Source organism: Puma concolor, chromosome A3, assembly GCF_028749965.1.
Source record: "Puma concolor isolate L17-30 chromosome A3, mPumCon1.1.hap2, whole genome shotgun sequence".
Taxonomy (NCBI): domain Eukaryota; kingdom Metazoa; phylum Chordata; class Mammalia; order Carnivora; family Felidae; genus Puma; species Puma concolor.
The window spans coordinates 127558762-127582735 of record NC_141669.1 but is presented as its reverse complement, the minus strand read 5'-3'; positions in this window follow the sequence as shown (position 1 = coordinate 127582735).

Genomic DNA, 23974 nt, shown 5'->3' with positions numbered 1-23974 from the left:
CGATCTCGCGGGATCTCGCGATCTCGCGGTCCGAGAGTTCGAGCCCCGCGTCAGGCTCTGGGCTGATGGCTCAGAGCCTGGAGCCTGTTTCCGATTCTGTGTCTCCCTCTCTCTCTGCCCCTCCCCCGTTCATGCTCTGTCTCTCTCTGTCCCAAAAATAAATAAACGTTAAAAAAAAAAAAAAAGCTGGATGCTCAACCTGAGCCCCCCAGACATCTGTGCCATTTTCAGTCTTTTGTCTCCTCTACCCAAACTGTGAAGAACAACCTTGTCACAGTGAAAAGCGGGAGGAGGGCGTTGCGGCAGAGGGAACAACAGGTAAAAAGGGCCTGCCCTGGACAACGGCTGTTTTGCTCACCAGCAGCCATCTTGCTTCTCCGGGTAACAGCACCTTGGCTTGCATTTGGGGAGCTCCCTGACTGCAGGACTTGAGTTTCGCGTGGGGCGGATCGTGCCTCCTGTTCTGGTGGGGAAGATGGGAGGCACGAGACCCAGGATTGCCTAATCAGTGCATCCCGCGTGACGGGTCCCAACGATTGGTCTGGGGATAGTCACCTGACCTCGGCTGATTCAAGGGCCTTTTCTAGAGCAGTTGGGAGGAAGTGAGAATCCTGTTTCCACTAGGGTAGCTAATCAGGACAAGATTAAAGAGGACTTCACGTCCCGTTGGGAGAGACCAGGAATGAAGATAAGACATCAGAGGCTGGGGCAACCAATGGAGACCAGAGGCATCCACTCCTTACTCCGGCCTTCTCTGGAACTTCTCAGGTGCACGGGCCAATATCCTCCTTTACATATAGGCCAGTGTGAATGGGATTTCTGTCTCCTGTGACTGAAAGAGGTCTGACTAACCCAGGATAAGACCTGAGAGGGCTTGGTGCAACTTTGAGAGGAAGTGAAAGAAGGCAAGGACCAGGGGGAGAATGGACATGAGAAGCCTGGCTGAGAGCCAAGGCACAGAGGGCCTTGCAGGCCACGCTAAGCATTTTGAATCTTTAACTCAGTGAACTGGGAAGCCACTGAATGGTCTGAAGCACAAGAGTCATATGAAAATGGCTCTTCGGGGACACAGGACATCAAAACACGTGACTGTTAGCTTCTCAGACAACACATATTCAAAGTTTCAATCTGTTGACTTGAAAGTCTACTTTGAGGGTGTTCTCTGAAATTCTGTGAGGGCATTGGCCACTAGGACTTTTGTGTCCAAACACCGGCAGTCACCTCTTTGGATAGGAGCCATCAGAAAGAGGGCAGAATAATACGAAATTATTTGGGGGGTCATAGTTATAGGAACGATCCGATCCCATTCGTGTTTTCTTATCTTCTAAAATATTTTTAATGTTTATTAAAAACATTGGGGGGAAAGGGACAGAGAGAGAGAGGCTGAGGATCTGAGGTGGGATCCGTGCTGACAGCAGAAAACCCGATGTGGGGCTTGAACTCACAAACCACGAGATCATGAGGTCAAACACTTAACTGACCAAGCCACCCAGGTTCTCCCCATTCTTGTCTTAAAAAGAGGAAAGAAGGGGGCACCTGGGAGGCTCAGTCAATTAAGCATCCAACTCTTGATTTCAGCTCAGGTGATGATCCCAGGGTCGTGGGATTGAGCCCCACATCAGCCTCCAAGCTGAGCATAGAGCCTGCTTAAGATTCTCTCTTTTCCTCTCTCTCTTTGCCCCTCCCCTGCTTGCACTCTGTCTCTCTCTCTCTCTCTCAAAAATAAATAAATAAACTTAAAAAAATCAAAAGGAAGGCAGGAACTGTGTGTCTGCTTCGTTGTACTGATTGGACCCACTATACCAAACTGCTAACAGTGACTGCAGAAGAGGAATGTGCTTTCTTCTGTATACATTTCTGTATTTGATTTTATTTTTACAACAAGCATGTATAACTTTTAAAATTAATGAAGAGTGAATATCCTAACTACTGGAAAATAATTATGTCAGTATCTATTAAAATTTTAAAAACTCATACCCTTTTCTTGTTAACCAGCATTCCCACTGTGGGATTCTCTTATGAAACCAGGGTCAGAAAATTTCCTTTGTAAAGAGCTAGATAGTAAACATTTTAGGCTTTGTGGGCCGTCCAGCCTCTGTGTCAATGAGTCACCTCTGCCAGAGTAGTGGGAAAGCAGCTATGGCTATTATGTAAATTAATGCATTTGGCTGTGTTCCAATAAAACTTTATTTGCAAAAATACATGCTGGGCTGGATTTGGTCTGTGGAAATTGTTTTGTCAACTTGTACTATAGAAAAAAAGCACATACACGAACATACATACTAGGATGTTCATTGCAGAATGTTTGAAACAAAAAGAAAAAAAAAGGCAAAATACTTGAACAGCAAACATGGATCTTTAGTTCATTAGTACAGTGGCTGATAAACTGTGGCATGTTTAAACTATGCAATTTTGTACAAATACTAAAAAGAACCAGTTAGGGGCACCTGGGTGGCTCAATTAAGCGTCCGACTTCGGCTCAGGTCATGATCTCGAGGTTCGAAGAGTTAGAACTGTTCAAGCGTCAGGCTCTGGGCTGACAGCTTGGAGCCTGGAGCCTGCTTCAGATTCTATGTGTCCCTCTCTCTCTGCCCCTTCCCCACTCACGCTCTGTCTGTCTCTCCCTCTCCCTCTCAGGAATAAATACATATTTTTAAAAAGTAAAAAATACATAAGTAAAAAGAACCAGTTAGACCCATCCCTACAGACCTGGATGAACGTCCATAAGGCCTTAACTGAACAGAGATTTGCAGAATAACGGAAATAATACCTAGAGCCGTTTTTCACAAACCGGTGAATGCCAAGTAACTTTGCAAGGCCTCCCACTGCGCTTGAAGCGCACTTCCTGGTCCCACAGCTGAGCTTGGCCACGTGACGTGCTTTGGCCAATAGAACGTTGGCAAATGTCCTGTGCGCAGAGCAGAGCCCGTCGTGTCTTGCACCGTTTGACTTGGCCCGTGGAACTCCTGTGGGAGCCTTGAGAGGAACACGTCTCAAGTAGCCACTGGTCCAGGGAGGATGAGGACACGTGGGGCCGACCCGGTCCAGTGCCCCTGCAGCCTGACGCAGAATTGGCCAGCGGAGCCCAGCTGACACTCGTAGACCCATTAGCATGAGAATAAATGCCTTTTTTTTGAGAGAGAGAGAGAGAGAGAGAGAGGGAGGGAGAGGGAGTGAGTAAGCAAGGGGTAGAGAAAGAGAGGTAGAGAGAGAACCAGGGCTCACCCAAAGCGGGGCATGTGACTCTTGATCTTGGGGTTGTGAGTTCGAGCCCTACACTGGGTGTGGAGATTACTTAAGAATAAACTCTTTTTAAAAATAAATAAATAAAATCTTTTAAAATATAGTTTATTGGAAAAGGAGAAGGGGAGAAGGAGCGGGCTCAGTCGGTTACGCGTCAACTCTTGGTTTCAGCTCAGGTCATGATCTGGCAGCTCGTGGGTTCGAGCCCCACACTGGGCTCTGCGCTGACAGAAGGGAGCCTGCTTGGGATTCTCTCTCTCCCTCTCTCCGTCTCTGCCCCTCTCCTGCTGCCTCTCACTCTTTCCCAAAGCAAATAAATAAACTGAAAAAAAAAAAGAAAAAGCATTCTGTTCTACTGGGATTCCTGGACAGGTAGGATTATGCCTGGATGTGCCAGGGGCTACTGTGGTGAATAAAGCCAACATTGTGTGAAAAGCACTAAAAGCTGGTGAGAACCCAGGTCCTGTTGGCATGACTCAAGGTCCTTGACTCAGCACTGCCTGAAACCAGACTTTCCCCTGTATTCCCAGTTCTACCAGCCAATAGGTGTATTTTCTTTGTAGCTGATGCTCTTAGGACCCCATCCCAAATCCTCTTGGCCCACCTCTGAGGTCAGCTACCACCGTGGCAGAATGTGCTGGTATGCTCCCGGCCTCCCCCCTCACACACCAGGCCTCTCCGCCTGTGGTCTGGCTCTAGTACAGGCTGCCTGGCAGGCAGAAAAAGTGTCAGGGACTTCATGCCGCCAGGGGCCATCTTCAACCAATGTGATACAGGACTCAGTGGACAGATGCCCCAGCTTCTCAGTCCCCTGGGGGAACAGTTATGAGGAGGGTCTTGGTGGGGGGGAGGGAAGGTTTGTTGTGATGGGGGTGGTGGTTGTTTTCCCTATATGTCCATCGAGAAAAGAATGCAGGGGTGCCTGGGTGGCTCAGTCGGGTAGGCGTCCGACTCCTGGTTTCAGCTCAGGTCATGATCTCACGGCTTCGTGGGTTCAAGCCCCGCGTCAGGCTCTGCGCTGGCGGTGTGGAGCCCGCTTGGGATTCCGTCTCCCTCCCCCACTTGCGCTGTCTCTTTCTCTCTCAAAATAAATAAATAAACTTTAAAAGCAAATAATGCAAAAACAAAAAAAATTTTTTAATTAAAGAAATAAAACAAAAAGAATGCTGAAAAGAGCTTCATCACACCCTACCTTCTGCAGTTTAGGGTTTTTTAGACCAGAGGAGGCACCCTAACCCAGATGCACACCGGGTTTCAAGGCTCAGATGTTAGTGAAACTAAGCTTTTAAGTCCTGCAAAATGCTAGTGCACCATGCGAGAAATGTCCAGCCCAAAGAGGCTCCTCTGTCCGTGGTTGATGTGTCCAGGAACAAATTGAGGCTGAAAATAGCAAACTAAAGTTAGCAGAGATGTTCTGCCTCGTGGCCTCCTTCAGGAACATCCTGTCCAGAGGAAAGGATATTTAAGGAGAAAGGAAGCAGCAATAGAGGAAGAACATCTCAAACACAGAGCGCGGTTCTGGTCTGTGTTCCAGAGAGAGGACAGGGGCGGGGGGACAGACAGCCACGACATGCCTACAATATGCTCGTAATTTTTTCGTCATTCTCCTCTTTAACCTTTTCCTTAGGTTTTTAGTTTCCCTGTTGCTTGTTTTTCTCTCTTCTTTTCACTTTGAAGTAGATTTTCTCACCCTTCTTGCCTGAAATTAAGCCTCAAAGGCTTAAGCCACTTGGCCAAGGCTAAGCAGTGGTAGAGTTGGGATTTGCACATGAACTCCCTTTCCTCTGAGTTGACGTATAGTCGCTGATCAATAAATATGGTGTATAGGGGCACCGGGGTGGCTCAGTCGGTTAAGGGTCTGACTTCAGCTCAGGTCATGATCTCACGGTTTGTGAGTTCAAGCCCCACGTCAGGCTCTGTGCTGACAGGTCAGACTCAGGAGCCTGCTTTGGATTCTGTGTCTCCCTCTCTCTCTGCCCCTCCCCTGCTCATACTCTGTGTCTCTGTCTCTCAATAATAAGTAAACGTTAAAAAATTTTTTTTTTTAATTAAAAAAATAGGTATGGTGTATAAGGGCATCTGGGTGGCTCAGTCGGTTAAGCGTCTGACTTCAGCTCAGGTCATGATCTCACGGTTTGTGAGTTCAAGCCCCACGTCAGGCTCTGTGCTGACAGCTCAGAGCCTGGAGCCTGCTTTGGATTCTGTGTCTCCCTCTCTCTCTGCACCTCCCCTGCTTGCATCCTGTCTCTCTCGCTCAAAAATAAATAAATAAACATTTTTAAAAAGTTAAAAAAAACAAATATCGTGTACAAATAAATGAAGAAAGTGCCAACTTACAGAAAGGGAGTCTCAATCTACAAGGATTCTTGATCCCATCCACAGCAAAAAGTAATAATAACAAGATAGCAATATTTCATACAGCAATACTGAAAAATATTGAAAATATGTTTGCACCCATTTTACAGGTGAGGAAACTGAGATTCAGAAAAGTTAACTTCTCCGCTAGTCTACAGGCATGGCAATATTTTGTCTGGCTTGTGACTCCCATACCTCAAGCCTAGAGATACCAGATGAACAGTTTCGTATGCTTGATCAAAATTCAACAAGCTCATCCATAGAGTAAGCAGTGGAGATATCATTTGAACCCAGATCTCTCTGATTCCAAAGACTAACTCCAAGGTATCCATATACTAAGGAATAACAAAATTATTAGGGAGATAATCTGGGTACACTGATCCTATATTAGAAGCAGTTAGAGCTTTTTGCTATAATGATTTGAGGTATTAGTCGGGAGTCACATTTGTAAGAAATACAAGCCCAACTTAAACTCGCTTAAACAAAACGCTGGGGCGATATCAGACGTAGGTGACTCCAAGAGCTCCTGGCTGTCAGTATCCGGTCTCTCTGTCCTCTTAGGTCTTTTCTTCCATGTTAGCTTCACCCTCGAAGATTTCTCCACACGTCACTACCAGGTTCCTTCCCACCAGCCTAGCAACCCCCATGGAAAAAGGAAATCCTGGGGTGCCTGGGTGGCTCAGTGGGTTGTGCGTCTGACTTCGGCCCAGGTCATGATCTCGCGGTTGGTGAGTTCGAGCCCCGCATCGGGCTCTGGGCTGACTGCTCAGAGCCTGGAGCCTGTTTCAGGTTCTGTGTCTCCCTCTCTCTCTGCCCCTCCCCCGCCTGTGCTCTGTCTTTATCCCTCTTTCTCAAAAATAAATAAACAATAAAAAAGAAAGAAAGAAAAAAGGAAATCCCTTTGACAAATCTTCCAAGAAAACTTCTGAGGTGGGTTCTCATTGGCTCAGCCTGAATCACTCCAAGCCAATCACTTTGGCCAGAGAGACAACGCTTTCATTGATTAGGCCTGGGTCACATGCCCACTCCTGGATCATGGGGTAGGGTCTTCCCAAACCACATAGTGGCTTCTTTTTCTTTTTTTTAATGTTTATTTATTCTTTGAGAGAGAGCAGGAGCAGGGGAGGGGCAGAGAGAGAGGGAGACACAGAATCCGAAGCAGGCTCCAGGCTCTGAGCTGTCAGCACAGAGCCCGACGTGGGGCTTGAACTCACCAACGGGGAGATCATGACTTGAGCTGAAGTCTGACACGGAACCGACTGAGCCGTCCAGGCATGGCCACGTAGTGGTTTCTAAGGGTGGAGAAGGGCTGGTTCCCCAACAGAGAACTGGGATGCCATTACCAGGGGCGTGCAAAAGAGATACTGAGCTGGCTAAATGAACAGACAGGATTTGGCTTCTGTTGTTACTGATCACACACAAAAAAAAGGCTGTAAGAAGAAACTGTCAATAAGATCAGTGCAGAGATACCCTTTCAATTGAAAGAAGAATCAACAAACTCATTGGAAATAAGTCCCAGAGGGCCTAGAAGCCATTTTATAGGTGAGAAAACTGAGGCCCAACATCTTTGCTTAAATGCCACCTTCTCAAAGAAGACTTCTCCACCACCTGATCTAAAATAGCCCCCACACACCAGTCCACCCCTCTCTGCTTCTCATTAGCAGTGTGCCCCCCACTGTAAAAGATAAATTGGGGGGGACACCTGGCTGGCTCGGTCATCTCCGCGTCATGAGTTCGAGCCCACATTGGATGTAGCGTTAACTTAAAAAGCTAAAACAATAATAATAATAAAGCAAATATCTGTCAAAGATTTTACGTAACTAGTGAATTAATAAAGGAACCAGTAAGATGTTAATATTGAATCAAAGGAGAATCCAAAGACGACTTCTTTTTAGGCAGTTCAGCAACGCTGAAACGAAATTGCTAAGAGAGACAAAACGGATCAATGTCCACAGGGCAACATGTGATGTTTGGAACTATCTCTTCCATAGGGTGCAAACCGACTGGGTCGCCAATGGACAGAATTCATTTGCATCTCTATGGGCAAGGATCATTTGCATTATTATCAGTTTGGGACAAATTGCAGAGTTGCAAAATAGCTCAAAGACAAAGCCGGGCACAGAACCCCATAGAATCAGATGACCCGAAAGGTCCCCCTTTTTCCATACTTCACTAGCATACGCTCTCTTCTCATTCACCTTCAAGCCATAAACTGGAAATCCAAGGAAACTGAAGGAATGTTCGGTTAGCCAAGACTCAGTTGCAAAGAACAGAAACTCAGCTCACACTGGGTTGAAAGAGAGTTCTTTGCTTTATCCTTGGTAGTCCGGATTACAGACTGAGTTCAAGTACAGCTGAATCTAGGAGTTCAGACAATGTCATTGGGAGCCTACCTTCTCGATCCCTTGGCCCTGATGTCCCTTGTTTTGATCTCCCACCCAGGGGACCCATTCCTCCCTGGTGGGGAGGTGGGGGGCAGGGGGGAGGGGGACTTGGAGCTCCAGCTTTTTATATTCAGTTTGATAACCCAGGCATTCGGGCACTCAGTGCTAATGACTCCAGCAAAAGCCCAGGACTGAATCTCTGCTTGATCTTAACCAAAAGGCTGAGGCTCTGATGGGCTCAACTTCGGTCATGGGTTCATCTCCTGAACCATGGTCACGTGCCCACTCATAGAGCCAAAGAATGGACTTAGCTCCTCCAAACTGCGTGGATGGAGATGGAGAAGGGAGAGTTTTCCTGGAGGAAAATCAGGATGCCGTGATTTGACATAATTGTATGGCAGATGCTGGCTGCCCAAATTTTAGAATCAACAGCCATCACAACGTAATCTTACAGAGCACTCTGTTAAATACTAGGCAGGCAAGTATTTCTGGTTCCAGGGGAAAGAATTGCACTTTCTAGATAGAGTTCACAAACATAACCTCTCAGTTCCGTCCTTTTATACACCGACCATAGAGCAGAAGCTAGGATTTTAGAAAAATGGAACTCAACGGCACCTGAGGGGCTCAGTCGGTTAAGCCACAGGCTTTTTTTTTTTAATTTTTTAAATGTTTATTTATTTTTGAGAGAGACAGAGTGCGAGAGGGAGAGGGGTGGAAAGAGAGGGAGACACAGAACTCGAAGCAGGCTCCCTCCAGGCTGTCTGAGCTTTCAGTACAGAGCCCGACGCAGGACCCAAACCCACGAACCGGGAGATCATGACCTGAGCCGAAGGCGGACGCTTAACCCACTGAGCCACTCGGGCACCCCAAGTGAGGAACTCATAATTTCTGCTCTGGTCATGATCCCGCAGTTCATAAGTTGGAGCCCTGCATCAGCCTCTGTGCGGAGCCTGCTTGGGATTCTCTTTCTTCCCTCTCTCTCTCAGCCCCTCCCCTGCGTGTGCTGTCTCTATCTCTCTCAAAATAAATAAACAAACATAAAAGAAAAAAATGGAGTGCATATTAATACTGTCACACCCGAAATGCCTGGCTGGCTCAGTCGGTGGAGTGTGCAACTCTTAATCTCGGGGTTGCAAGTTCAAGCCCCTCGTTCGGGGGAGAGATTACTTAAAAAGAAAATCCTGGAGGGGCGCCTGGGTGGCTCAGTTGAGCGTCCGACTTAAGCTCAGGTCATAATCTCACGGTGGACGAGTTTGAGCCCCGTGTTGGGCTCTGTGCTGATAGTCTGGAGCCTGCTTCCGATTCTGTGTCTCCCTCTCTCTCTGCCTCTCCCCCGCTCATGCTCTGTCTCTCTCTGTCTCAAAAATAAAGATAAACATTATTAAAAATTTTTTTTAAAAGAAAAAAGAACATCCTGGGGCGCCTGGGTGGCTCGGTCGGTTAAGCGTCCGACTTCAACTCAGGTCATGATACCGAAGTTGGTGAGTTCAAGCCCCAAGTCAGGCTCCGTGCTGACAGCTCAGAGCCTGGAGCCTGCTTTGAATTCTGTGTGTGTGTCTCTCTCTCTGCCCGTCCCCCGCTCACACTCTGTCTCTCTCTCGAAAATAAATAGACATAAAAAAACACCCAGTGTGTCGAGGTGCTGTATTTTTGGGTAACGTATCATTACGATGAGTTCAACTGGATTAGAGTGGGCCCAAGTCCTTATTACAGGAGAGACAGACACACAGAGAAAGCGCATGAAGACAGAGGCAGGGTATCCGAGCGATGTAGTCACATGCCAGGAATACCAAGGATTGCTAATGACCACCACGAGCTGGGAGGCAGGCCTGGAGCAAAGGCTCCCTCGGAGCCTCCAGAAGGAACCACACCTGCAGACACTTACTTTCAGACTTCTAGCCTCCAGAAGTGTGACCTAATCAATTTCTGTCATTTTCAGCCAAGATTATAATGGGTATTTCTCACCCCAGCCACAGGAAACTAATGCAAGCCTGTTCCTATTTCTAAAGAGGGAACGATGAATTGGGTCCCACTTTTTCTTAAATATCAATTCATATGGAAGTTAAAGCAAGATTAATCACGCTTGTTTGATGCCTACCTTGGAGGCATCTTATCAGCCACCATCATGGAAGTTGTCTTCTCTGTCCACGTGGCAAGCTTTTGAGACAGATTCCACCTCCCTCCTCTAGGGGGCGCCTGGGTGGCTCAGTCGGTCAAACATCCACTCTTGATTTTGGCTCCGGTCATGAGCTCACGGTTGGTGGGTTTGAGCTCCATGCTGACGTCATGGAGCCTGCTTGGGATTCTCTCTCTCCATCTCTCTCTGCCCCTCCCTGCTTGTGAGCTCTTTCTCTCAAAATAAATAAACGTTAAAAAATAAAAAATAGGGGTGCCTGGGTGACTCAGTCGGTTGAGCATCCCACTTCGGCTCAGGTCATGATCTCACAGTCCGTGGGTTCGAGCCCCATGTCGGGCTCTGTGCTGACAGCTCAGAGCCTGAAACCTGCTTCAGATTCCATGTCTCCCTCTCTCTCTGCCCCTAACCTACTCACATTCTGTCTCTGTCTCCTTTAAAAATAAACATTAAAAAAAAATTTTTTTTTTTTTTGGCTGGATACATATTTCTTTCTTTCTTTTTTTTTTTTGCTTTTTTTAAATTTTAACTTGTTTTATTATTTTTTTTAAATTTACATCCAAATTAGTTAGCATACAGTGCAACAATGATTTCAGGAATAGATTCCTTAGTGCCCCTTACCCATTTAGACCATCCTCCCCCCTCCCATAACCCTTCCAGTAACCCTCCGTTTGTTCTCCATATTTATGAGTCTCTTCTGTTTTGTCCCCCTCCCTGTTTTTATATTATTTTTTGCTTCCCTTCCCTTATGTTCATCAGTTTTGTCTCTTAAAATCATCATATGAGTGAAGTCATATGATTTTTGTCTTTCTCTGACTAATTTCACTTAGCATAATACCCTCCAGTTCCATCCACATAATTGCAAATGGCAAGATTTCATTCTTTTTGATTGCCGAGTAACACTCCATTGTATATATATACCGTATTTTCTTCATCCATTCATCCCTCGATGGACATTTGGGCTCTTTCCATACTTTGGCTATTGTTGATCGTGCTGCTATAAACATGGGAGTGCGTGTGTCCCTTTGAAACAGCACACCTGTATCCCTTGGATAAATGCCTAGTAGTGCAATTGCTGGGTCGTAGGGTAGTTCTATTTTTAGTTTTTTGAGGAACCTCCATACTGTTTTCCAGAGTGGCTGCACCAGCCTGCATTCCCCCTCAAAAAAGTTTTTTGAAGGAAGGAAGGAAGGGAGGAAGGAAGGAAGGAAAAAAATAAAGAAAGAAATATTACCTATAAAGTAGAAAATTGAAACTTCCCTACAATGACAATTACACAGAATTATGTATTCATTTGGGCAGGGACTGGGTGGGGACACAGGAAAATGAAAATAAAATATCCAAAAGGGAGGTGAGACGTGAATGCTGTTAAATGTTAACTCTGCCTCGGTCAGCCTGGTGTTGAGAGCAAAGGTCTCAAGTCAGACATACCCATGTTCAAATCACAGAGTCACAACACAAGTTACCTGTGTAACTTAACTTCTCTGAGCATCAGTCTCTCCCTCCGTAAATTCGGTTTTTTACTACTGCTTCTCAGCCTGAGGTTTAGATAACGTGATGTATAAAAGATCCCCGCCATGGGGGTGCCTGGGTGGCTCAGTCGGTTAAGCGTCCGACTTCGGCTCAGGTCATGATCTCACGGTCCGTGAGTTCGAGCCCCGCGTCGGGCTCTGTGCTGACAGCTCAGAGCCTGGAGCCTGTTTCGGATTCTGTGTCTCCCTCTCGCTGACCCTCCCCTGTTCATGCTCTGTTTCTCTCTGTCTCAAAAATAAATAAAACGTTAAAAAAAAAAATTTAAAAAAAAAAAAAAAAGATCCCCGCCATGGAACTTGACACATAATAAATGAGCAATCTATTCTGGCTTTAATTTTTTCTATTTAATTTTTTCTATTTAGTTTTCTTAAGTTTATTTATTTATTTTGAGAGAGAGAGACAGTGTGTGTGTGTGTGTGCGCGCGTGCACACACGGGTGAAAGTGTGTGCTAGGGCTAGAGAGGGGGGAGAGAAAGGTAGGGCTAGAGAGGGGGGAGAGAATCCAAAGCAGGTTCCACACTTCCAGTGCAGAGCCCAATTCGGGGCTCGAACCCACCAACCATGAGATCATGACCTGAACTGAAGTCAGACGCTCAACCGACTGAGCCCCCCAGGCATCCATTTAATTTTTTCATAAAAAAACATTCATAAGGTTCAAAAAGCAAAATGAAGGGCGCCTGGCTGGCTCAGTTGGTAGAGCATGTGACTCTTGATGTCAAGGTTGTGGGTTTAAACCCCATGTTGGGTGTAGAGATTACTTAAAAAATAAAATCTTAGGGGTGCCTGAGTGACTCGATTGATTAAGCATCTGACTTCGGCTCAGGTCATGATCTCGAAGTTCCCGAGTTCGAACCCTGAATCCGGCTCTGTGCTGACAGCTCGGAGCCTGGAGCCTGCTTCAGCTTCTGTGTCTCCCTCTCTCTCTGCCTGTCCCCAGCTTGCACTCTGTCTCTATTTCTCTCAAAAATAAATAAATGTTAAAAAAAAAAAAAAGACAGGTCCCTTGGGTGGCTCAGTCAGTTAAGTGTCCTACTCCTGATTTCAGCTCAGGTCATGATCTCACAGTTCATGAGTTTGAGCCCCACATCGGCTCTGTGCTGACAGTGCCTGCGATGCTCTCTCTCCCTCTCTCTCTGCCCCTTCTCTGCTTGCTCAGTCTCTCTCTCGCTCAAAATAAATGAATAAACTTAAAAAAAAAAAAAAAGGCAAAGTGATCCAAAGAGGGACTTCTTCCCTCTCCCCTACAGCACTGGTAAACACGTTTGTTAGTTTCTTGTGAATACTTCCTCTGTGTCTTTAAGCAAACATAAATACTTAGCCCTCTTATACAAAAGGGGGCATTCCGCATAATTTTTTTCCGCACTTTGACTTTTTCACTCGCCAACGTATCCTGGAGATCATTCCCTAGCAGTACTCAGAGAGCTTCCTCGTTCTTCCCTTATCACGGTACACCATTCCAGGGTCTCGGTCTCATTCCCTGTACATGGGAACTTTATTTCCACTCTTGCAATGACCAATGATTCTACAACGAAAAACTTTGTACTCACCTTCTTCTGTATGTGCACAGGTATATCTGTGATATACATATTTGAAAGCAGAATTTCTGGGGCAAAGGGAAAATGCCAGAGTACTTTTTCTGAAAGATTTTGTTTTCTTGGGGCACTTGGATAGCTCAGTCAGTTAAGCATCTGAGTCTTGTTTTCCTCTCAGGTCATGATGTCACAGTTCGTGAGTTCAAGCCCCACATAGGGCTCTGTGCTGGCAGCATGGAGTCTGCTTGGGATTCTCTCTCTCCCTCTCTCTCTGCCCCTCCCCTGCCCCTGCTCTCTCTCTCTCTCTCTCTCTCTCTCTCAAAATAAATAAATAAACTTTACAAAGATTTTATTTTATTATTAAAAATAATTTTTAATGTTCGTTTTTGAGAGAGAGAGACAGACAGACAGAGAGAGAGCAGGGGGAGTGCAGGAAGAAGGAGACACAGAATCCGAAGCAGGCTCCAGGCTCCGACCTGTCAGCACAGAGTCCGATGTGGGGCTGGAACTCACAGACCACAAGATCATGACCTGAGCTGAAGTTGGACGCTCAACCAACTGAGCCACCCAGGTGCCCCATTATTATTTTTTTTAAGCAGGCTCTGTGTTCAGCATGGGGCTCAAACTCACACCCTGAGATCAAGAGTCATATGTTCTGCAACTGAGCCAGCCAAACCCCTCAGAGTACTTTTGATACGTATTGGTAAATTGCCCCACAAAGGTTGCCCCCAGAGATGTATGCCCGTGTCTGTTTTCCTACCTCACCAACACAATATGCCCACAAGATGGTTATTATTCTGTTCTGTTGTTGCAATGTGGTTTGTGCAAAAATCTTTTCTCCTTGCTACATTTTGTCTATAGATACAAGGATAGTTATCTCTCATTTTCTTCCTTCCTTCCTTCCTTCCTTCCTTCCTTTCTTTCTTTCTTTCTTTCTTTCTTTCTTTCTTTCCTTCCTTCCTTCCTTCCTTCCTTCCTTCCTTCCTTCCTTCTTTCTTTCTTTCTTTCCTTCCTTCCTTCCTTCTTTCCTTCCTTCCTTCCTTCCTTCTTTCTTTCTTTCTTTCCTTTCTTTCCTTCTTTCTTTCTTTCTTTCTTTCTTTCTTTCTTTCTTTCTTTCCTTCCTTCCTTCCTTCCTTCTCTCTTTTCTTTCTTTCTTTCTTTCTTTCTTTCCTTTCTTTCCTTCTTTCTTTCTTTCTTTCTTTCTTTCTTTCTTTCTTTCCTTCCTTCCTTCCTTCCTTCTCTCTTTTCTTTCTTTCTTTCTTTCTTTCTTTCTTTCTTTCTTTCTTTCTTTCTTTCCTTCCTTCCTTCCTTCCTTCCTTCCTTCTTTCTTTCCTTCTTTCTTTCTTTCTTTCTTTCTTTCTTTCTTTCTTTCCTTCTTTCTTTCTTTCTTTCTTTCTTTCTTTCTTTCTTTCTTTCTTTCTTAAAGTAAGCTCCATGCCCAATGTGGGGCTCGAACTCCCACCCCTGCGATCAAGAGTCACATGCTCTACTGACTGAGCCAGCCAGGCGCCCCTCTAACTTTATTTAAAGAACAGGCTGTCAGGAAAAGGAAACAATCAGACAACGGGAAAAGGGTTCTAGACATTAAAAATATAGTTGCTCGAAAAAATTGTATATCCGTGAATGTGCCGGAAAACAGAATACAAATGGCCAAAGACCAAATCAGTGTGTGGGAATATCAGAGCAAGGGAATTCTTCGGAATGTGGAGCTGAAATTCTTCAGCAAAAAGTGCTTAGAAATTTTTTCTCAGTGCTTTAGACCCACATTTCCATATCACACAAGCGTAACCCTTCCAACAAAAATGAATTCAAGATGCGTGCCAGAAAAATGAAAATGCAAACCAAGACAAGCAAAAAGGCACGGCATGCGAGAGGCGGTGGAATGAACCTAAGAATGCATGACATATGGGCAGCAGGCCCAGGAAGACATAAGAACAAGAAATTGGAACAGGAAGTCAACGGGCTGTATGAAAACCGCCATAAAGAAGAAAGTCGAGTTTTTGTTCCACCCAAATTGTATGGCTAAAGACCTCGATGTCCTCAAAGCAAAAGGTAAAAAAATAATAAAATGAAATGAAATGAAATGGAATGGAATGGAATGGAATGGAATGAAATGAAATGAAATGAAATGAAATGAAATGAAATGAAATGAAATGAAATGAAATAAAATAAAATAAAATAAAATAAAATAAAAATAAAATAAATGTATCTCTTCTAGCAACAAGGATTTTAAATACTCACTGTGGGAATTCGGTGTGGGGAGCTGGTTCCACAAGTTATGGAACATTTGAGAAGCCAGGAGACCAAGAGGCAGGCAGGGATTAGGGACAGCAGGAAACAGGGGTGTGCTGGTGAACGACCAACTGGTTTTTGGAAACAAGCCCTGATTTGTCGTGTGTTCCAATTTGGAGACGTAAATACTCCCACCGTGGCCGATTTCAAGCTGCCAACAGGAGGGCACTGAGCATGCAAAAGGGAAGAGGTGTATACGATGAGTTTCTGTGAGCTGGGATGTGCCAGCTTCAGCACCCTATTGGTAGAAAGGTACCACCCTACCTTTGGGACAGCGGGGGGATGAGCCCTGGGATCAGGGCCACTTGGTGGAAGAAGGAACCAGAGAGGAAGATCTATTTCCCTTTCAGTTGGTCCCGTAGCGTAGTTGTTCTGCAGTGGGAAATATTTACATAATCCTATGATTATAGATGCTGTTCATTCAAAGTTTAGAATCACATCATAAAACAGCCTACTATGTCCCAGGCAGGCAGTCATTCTAGTTCCCAGGGAGACAGAAGTGAACAAAATAAAGTCCCTATATTAACACATCGTAATTTGTTGATTCGTTCACCAACTGATGGGCATTCGGATTGGTTTCAGTTTGGGGCTACGATGAAAAAAGTTGCTATGGGGGCGCCTGGGTGGCTCAGTCAGTTAAGCGACTGACTTCAGCTCAGGTCATGATCTCGCGGTCCATGAGTTCGACCCCGCGTCGGGCTCTGTGCTGACAGCTCAGAGCCTGGAGCCTGTTTCAGATTCTGTGTCTCCCTCTCTCCCTCTGACCCTCCCCCGTTCATGCTCTGTCTCTCTGTGTCTCAAAAGTAAATAAACTTAAAAAAAAAATTAAAAAAAAAAGTTGCTATGAACTTTGTTGTACAAGCTTGCATGGACAAACGTGCTCATCTTGGGTACATAGTTACGAGGGGGGTTGCTGTGTTATGTTAGTTGTGTGTTTGACTTTATAAGAAATCACCATCGCTTCTCGGCCTTTTGGCTAAGATCAAGTGTATAAGAAATCGTCAAAGTTTTCCAAATTGGTTGTACTGGGTTATACTTTTATATTTTCTATTGGTATCATTATATGTTTTATCGCCCCACCATCCACACAGGTGGATTCTGGTTTCTCTGCATCATCACAATTCCTTGTTATTTTCAGCTGTTTGTTTGTTTGTTTGTTTGTTTGTTTGTTTGTTTGTTTCATGTCATCAGGGACGCCTGGCTGGCTCAGTCAGTAGAGCATGTGCCTCTTAATCTAAGGGTCATGAGTTCAAGCCCCACGTTGGGCATGGAGCCTACTTAAAACTTAAAAAAAAAATTTTTTTTAATTAAAAAAATTAAGTCATCAGGTTTATTGAGGTCTAATCTACACATAGTGAAACTCATCCTTTTTAGTTCTATAGGTTTTGACAAAACGTATATAGTCATGTAACCACCATCACAATCAAGATATAAAATATCTTGGGGCGCCTGGGTGGCTCAGTCGGTGAAGCGTCCGACTTCAGCTCAGGTCGTGATCTCGCGCTTTGTGGGTTCGAGCCCCGCGCCGGGCTCTGTGCTGACGGCTCGGAGCCTGCTTCAGATTCTGTGTCTCCCTCTCTCTCTGCCCCTCCCCTGCTCGCACTCTGTGTCTCTCTCCTTCAAAAATAAACATTAAAAAAAAAAAAAAAGATATAAAATATCTTGGGTGGCTCAGTCATTAAGTATCTGACTCTTGATCTCAGCTCAGGTCTTGATCTTAAAATTAAAAAAAAATTTTTTTTTCAAGATACAGAATGTCTAGGTAGGATTGCTGAGTCATATGTTAACTGTATGTTTAACTTTATAAGAAACTGCTAGGAGCTCCTGGGTGGCTCAGCTGGTTGAGTGTCTGACTCTTAGTTTCAGCTCAGGTCATGATCTCAGGGTCATGAGATCAAGCCCTGAGTCAGGCTGCAGCCTGCTTGAAATTCTCTCTCTCTCTCTCTCTCTCTCTCCCTCTGCCCCTCTCCCCCACTCATGCTCTCTCTCTCTCTCCCTCTTCCTAAAAATTAAAAACAAATATATATAAGAAACTGCCAAACTCTCTTCCAAAGTGGCTGTACCATTTTGCATTGCCACCAACAATGAAAGAAAGTTCCAGCTACTCCACATTCTTGACATCACTGAGCCTTGTTTGTTTGTTTTTTAACTCATTTTGTTAAATGTTTTTATTTATTTTTGAGAGAGAGACAGAGACAGAGTGCAAGTGGGGGAGGGGCAGAGAGAGAGGGAGACACAGAACCCGAAGCAGGCTCCAGGCTCTGAGCCACCCAAGCGCCCCTAAAATCCTCATTCTAATAGGCGTGTGGTGGTGTTTCCTTCCGGTTTTTAGTTTGCATTTCTCTGATGACTAATGAAGCTGAGTATCTTTTCATGTGCTTACTGGACATCTTATCTTCACGTTATTGAATTGTAAGAGTTCTTTACATATTCTAGACCCAGTTCCTTTGTCAGATATCTGTATTGTTTGTTCGTTTGTTTTTTTGAGTGTTTACTTATTTTTCAGAGAGAGACAGAGAGAGAGTATGCGCAAGTAGGAGAGAGGGGCAGAGAGAGGGAGACAGGATCCCAGGACGGCTCCCTGCTGACCGCAGTGGATTGATTCAGTCCTGAGTCCGGCCCCACACTGAGCAAGGAGTCTGCCTAAGATTCTCTGTCTCTCTTTCTCTGCCCCTCTCCCCCACTCGTGTCCACACTCTCTAAAATAAAATTTAAAAATTTTTAAATATAAATAAATACGTATGGTAGGGAAAATAATCTTATAAAAAATTAAATTAAAAACGGAAAAAAGCCTGGGTGGTTCAGCCGGTTAAGCGGCCAGCTTCAGCTCAGGTCATGATCTCATGGCTCATGGGTTCAAACCCTGCATTGGGCTCTGCCTTGACGGTCTAGAACCTGCTTGAGAGTCTCTCTCTCTTCTCTTTCTGCCCCTCCGCACTTGTGCTCGCTCTCTCAAAATAAATTAATTGATTGGGGCACCTGGGTGGCTCAGTCGGTTAAGCATTCGACTTCGCTCAGGTCACGATCTCACTGTCCGTGAGTTCGAGCCCCGCGTTGGGCTCTGTGCTGACAGCTCAGGACCCTGTTTCGGATTCTGTGTCTCCCTCTCTCTCTGCCCCTCCCCCGTTCATGCTCTGTCTCTCTCTGTCTCAAAAATAAATAAACGTTAAAAAATTTTTTAATTAATTGATTAAAAATTTTTTTCAAGATAAAAGATCCTTGCCCATCTCAACTGGGTCCTATACTTTCTTCTAGGAGCTTCTAATTTTAGCTTTTATATTTAGTTCTCTGATCTATCTTGAATATTTTTCATGTATGGTGTGAGGTAGGAGTTGGGTTCACCCTTTCCAGTATGAATATCCAATTGTTCCAGGAACATTGGTTGAAAAACAAAGGTTTTTTTCCCTCATGGAATTATCTTACTGCTCTGGTTGAAAAGCAGTTGGCCATATATATGTTAGTCCAAACTGGCCTCTCTATTCTCTTCTGTTGATCTGTCTATCCTTACTTCTTTTCCCTTTTGAAACACGCAAAGTGGCCCAGGGTACTCTGTCACACAGACAAAATAGTCCTTTCACATACAACAAGTATTTTCTGAGCCTAGTCTGTACCAGTCACTGAGAACATAATGGTGGTCAAGACCCAACATTTTCCTTTTCCCTCATGGAGCTTGGGGTAGTGAACATCTGCTGGGCTTTGCCTGATTGTAATCCTACCCCCTTCATAAAGCAACAGGTTTTTAATTCTCCGCTGGGGAGCCACTGTCCATCCACCCCGATCCCATGTGATTCAGATGTGGCTCACCTCAACATCACCTTCCCAAGGTGAACAGACAACTCAGGTTTGGCCAATAAGCACCAGCACTAGGACATCTTTCTAGAACTACCAGGAAGATGTCGTTTTCTTGCCCTCACGGTTTTTGCAGTCGGAAAGTTGAAGGGGACCACTATTTCCTGAGATTGGTGCCAATATGGAGGGCATCAGAGTTTCTAGGTGGAGACTGATAGATACCCACCATTTGAGCACACCTGGTTCCAGCTATGCCTGAAGCTCATGAAACTCCTGGGCTTTCCAATTCTGTGAGTCAATAAATTCTTCTTCTTCTTCTTCTTCTTCTTCTTCTTCTTCTTCGCCTTCGCCTTCTCCTTCTCCTTCTTTTTAACTTAAGGCTATTTGAGTTGAGCCTTCTTCCCCCTGCTAAACATAAAGGAATTAACACACGCAGTAAGAAAAAAGGCAGGGTCACCATGGGCATCTCAGGGAATTTCCCTGGTCAACTTTTGAGGCAATTCCTATTGAATTCCCTCCTCTCAGATACCTCAGTCCAACCCCTCCATCCAATCAATCAACAAGTCCCTGGGGAGCAGTATTTTTCACACTGAGGATTATGACCCACTAGTGAGTCATGAAATGAATGTAATGGGTTATGGCCGGCACTTTTTTTTTTCCAATGAAAGAAAATAGAATAAAAGGAATAAAAAATATCAGAAGGCACTGCATGTTGCAAGGCTAAGCATTTTATAAAACTTTTCTTCCTGTAGCGTGCACGTGTGAAGCGTATGTTAAATGTATCCCTTCCCATGAGATGCAGTCAGGTAAGTTTACAAACCACCACCTTAAAGCGCTTTGTGGCAAACATTATGGGCTCCCAAAGCAATAGCCGCTACCCTCCTTTCTGTTTGCTAAGAGAACTGTGGTTTTGTTCAGGAATGGAAACAACCGTGTGTTTACAGGGAGGTTGAGCTGAGCGGAGTTAGGGGTGGGGGTAAGCCCCTCCTTAGCCCAGGAGTGAGTTCTGATTGATCTAAGCCAGTGGTTTTCCAAAGCGGGGTCCAAGAGCCACTGGGAGTCCCTGAGACCTTTTCAGGGGATCCACCGGACCCTCCTTTTTGTGATAATGTATCTCCGTGAGGCCAGAATTTCTTTCTGCGTTTCAAGCAAAACGACATATCAAGATGGATTGAATGCAGGAGGAGAAATTAGACTCTGGCTTCTTCTATTAAATCAGACATGAAAGAGACAAAGAAAAATGTAAAACAATTTCACTTTTCCACCAATTAAAAAAAAATATTTTTTTAATGTTTATTTTTGAGAGAGAGAAGAGAGAGACAGAGTGTGAGCAAGGGAGGGCAGGGAGAGAGAGGGAGACACAGAATCCGAAGCAGGCTCCAGGCTCTGAGCTGTCAGCACAGAGCCCGACGCGGGGCTTGAACCCGCGAACCGTGAGATCATGACCTGAGCCAAAGTCGGATGCTCAACCTAGTGAGCCACCTAGGCGCCCCTCCACTAAGTTTTGTTTGTTCAGGTGGAAAAATAAAATGCCATTTTTCATTTAAAAAAAATGTTATTTAACTTATCTTTTTTTAATTAAAAAAAATTTTTAATGTTTATCTTATTATTTTTGAGAGACACAGAGAGAAAGAGTGTGAGCAGGGGAGGGACAGAGAGAGAAGGAGACAGAATCTGAAACAGGCTCCAGGCTCTGAGCTGTCAGCAAAGAGCCCAATGTGGGGCTCAAACTCACAAATTGTGAGATCATGACCCGAGCTGACGCTTAACTGACTGAACCACCCAGGTGCCCCTTAAAAAAAATTTTTTTTATGTGTATTTATTTTTGAGAGAGAGAGAGAGAGAGAGAGAGACAGAGTGCGAGTGGGGGAGGGGCAGAAAGAGGGAGGCACAGAATCTGAAGCAGGTTCCAGGCCCTGAGCTATCAGCACAGAGCCCGATGTGGGGCTCGAACTCACAAATGGTGAGATCATGACCTGAGCTGAAGTGGGACACTTAACCAACTGAGCTGCCCAGGCGCCCCTAACGTAACACCTAAAGGATAATTTTAAATGAACCAATGATCACATATATTTAAAATTTTCAGTTTTGGGGCACCTGGGTGGCTCAGTCAGTTGAGCCTCCGACTTCGGCTCAGGTCATGATCTCACGGTTCATGAGTTCGAGCCCCGCGTCGGGCTCTGTGCTGACGGCTCAGCGCCTGGAGCCTGCTTCGGATTCTGTGTCTCCCTCTCTCTCTGCCTCTCCCCCGTTCATGCTCTGTCTCTCTCTGTCTCAAAGATAGATAAACATTAAAAAAAAAAAATTGTTTTTTAATAAAATTTTCAGTTTTAACTTCTAATACAGCAAACATCAATCAATGTAACCACGTCATTAATAATATTTAAGACTTTGAAAACCACCAGCTTCGGCCAGTCGTGGTTGTCTCCTCCCCCTCCCCTTTGCCAGTGATTTTCTCAGGAATGTGATACGATTCTAGAAAATGGGACTTAAAATCCGCTGGGGACTTCTGAGAAAGTTTTCCTTCCAGGAGAAAAAAAGAAGAGCTGAGTGAAAAGAAACAGTCCCTGTTCTTTTACTCCACTAGGATAATGTGCATGTGGCGTGATGCCTGGAGCTATGGCAGCCATATTGTAACTGTGATGTTCCAACGCTGGGAACGGGGTCTACACTCTAAGGACAGCAGAATGAAGAGATGGAAAGAGTATTGAAGACAGTGTTGAACCTCCACTAGCACCAGGCCACCTATCTCTGGATTTCTTGTTTCGTGAGACAATATATCTCTCCCTGCTAGATTGTAAGATCCACTTGGGCGGAGTTTTGCCTTGATTTGGGGATGTTTTACTGTTTTAATCACTGATCTGTCACCAGCATCCCAGCCTATGCTGCGCATGACCTGATTTATAGCCCCACCTCAACGAGGGATTATCTCTGTCTCAGCACTTCTCCCTGTTTTGTTTTTAATTGCCTCCACTAGAGGTGGAGATTAGGGACTTATTAGTTTGGGTACTAGATCTTGGCTGCTATAACAAAGAGGCCTTAAGTTTATTGGCTCAAAAAGAAAAAAATCAAGTTTATTTCTCTCTCACTTACCAATCCAGGCTTAGGTGGTTCTAGGTGACTAGCATTGGCAAACTCAACACAGAGCTTCAATCTCTGTGTCCAAGGTAGCTGCACTAGCTCCTGCCATCACATCTGCATCCCAGCCAATGGTAAAAGGCAGGAGAAAGGGCAAAGAGGGAACATATCCATTCCTCTTAAGGGCATGAACTGAAATGAGCATACATCATTTCTGCTCACATCTCACATAAACTCACACGAACATCTCAGAGCTCAGTTACGTGAACACTTAGATCCAAAAGGAAAAAAAAAGGCTCAGAAATGTAGTCATCAACTGGACAATCTTGTGCCAGCTGAAACTCATGAGTTCCATTATTAAAGAAAGAAGGGAGAAACCGGCTACTAGCCATCAACCAGCTATCTTTGCTATGGTCTGGTTTGACTTGTAGCTGTATCTTCAGAGCCTCAAACAGGGCTTGGCACATGGTGAATGTTGAGGAAATATTTAAAGAAAGAAAGAATAAAGGGAAAACAAAACAAAAAAACCAGAACCCAAGATTCCTGCCCATGATGAATGTGCCACGAGTCTGGAGAGAACTCAGATGAAGAATTAAAGTACCACAAACAATACAAAACAGTACTTGCTGGGGTGCTAAATCAATTAATATTGTCCCTGCAGGGTAGGGGTGCCTGGGTGGCACAGTCGGTTGAGCGACCGACTTCGGCTCCGGTCATGATCTCACGGTTTGTGAGTTCGAGCCCCGGGTCGGGCCCTGGGCTGACAGCTCAGAGCCTGGAGCCTGCTTTGGATTCTGTGTCTCCCTCGCTCTCTCTGCCCCTCCCTCGTGCTCTGTCTCTGTCTCAGAAATAAATAAACATTAAAAAAAAATATATTGTCTCTGCAGGGTAAACCTTTTTTTCTGGCTCCACAACACCCCTCAACTTCCTCATTTCCACAGAAGCTAACTCTCTGGACTGTGACCCACTCCATGGGGCAAAATCTCCGTGGCCCTTCACCCGTGTTCACTTTCTCATGGACCAAAAAAAAAAAAAAAAAAAATAGTGACAAGAGTGGAGAGTAGCTGGACAATTGCAAAGCTTCACAAACTCAGAGACCCATGTGGGTTTAGCCTTGGAGATGTCATAGTCAAGAAACAGTTCAACAGGGGCACTTGGCTGGCTCAGTCGGTGGAGCATGGGACTCTTGATCTCGGGGTGGTGAGTTAAAGTCCCACGTTGGGTGTAGAGATTACTAAAAAAATTTTAAAAATGAACTTAAAAAAAAAGGAAACAGTTCAACAGCCAAAAGACATTAAAAAGGAACTGCATTTCCCATACATACCTCTTAAGAACATTGAAAGAAATTCCCAGCAATACTAATTAAAAGTCCCTGTCTTTTCTGGCCTCCCCTCACCCTCACCCCATGCCTTTCAACGGCTCCAACACCTGGTTTACCAAGCCCTGCCTTCACCCCCTCACCTAAGCTCTTCTCCTCCCTCCTCTCAACCCGTTAGACGAGAGGTTCTCGGGGCGCCTGGGTGGCTCAGTCGGTTGAGCAACCCACTTCAGCTCACGTCATGATCTCACGGTTTGTGGGTTCAAGCCCCGTGTCGGGCTCTGGTGCGAACAGCCCAGAACCTGGAGGCTACTTA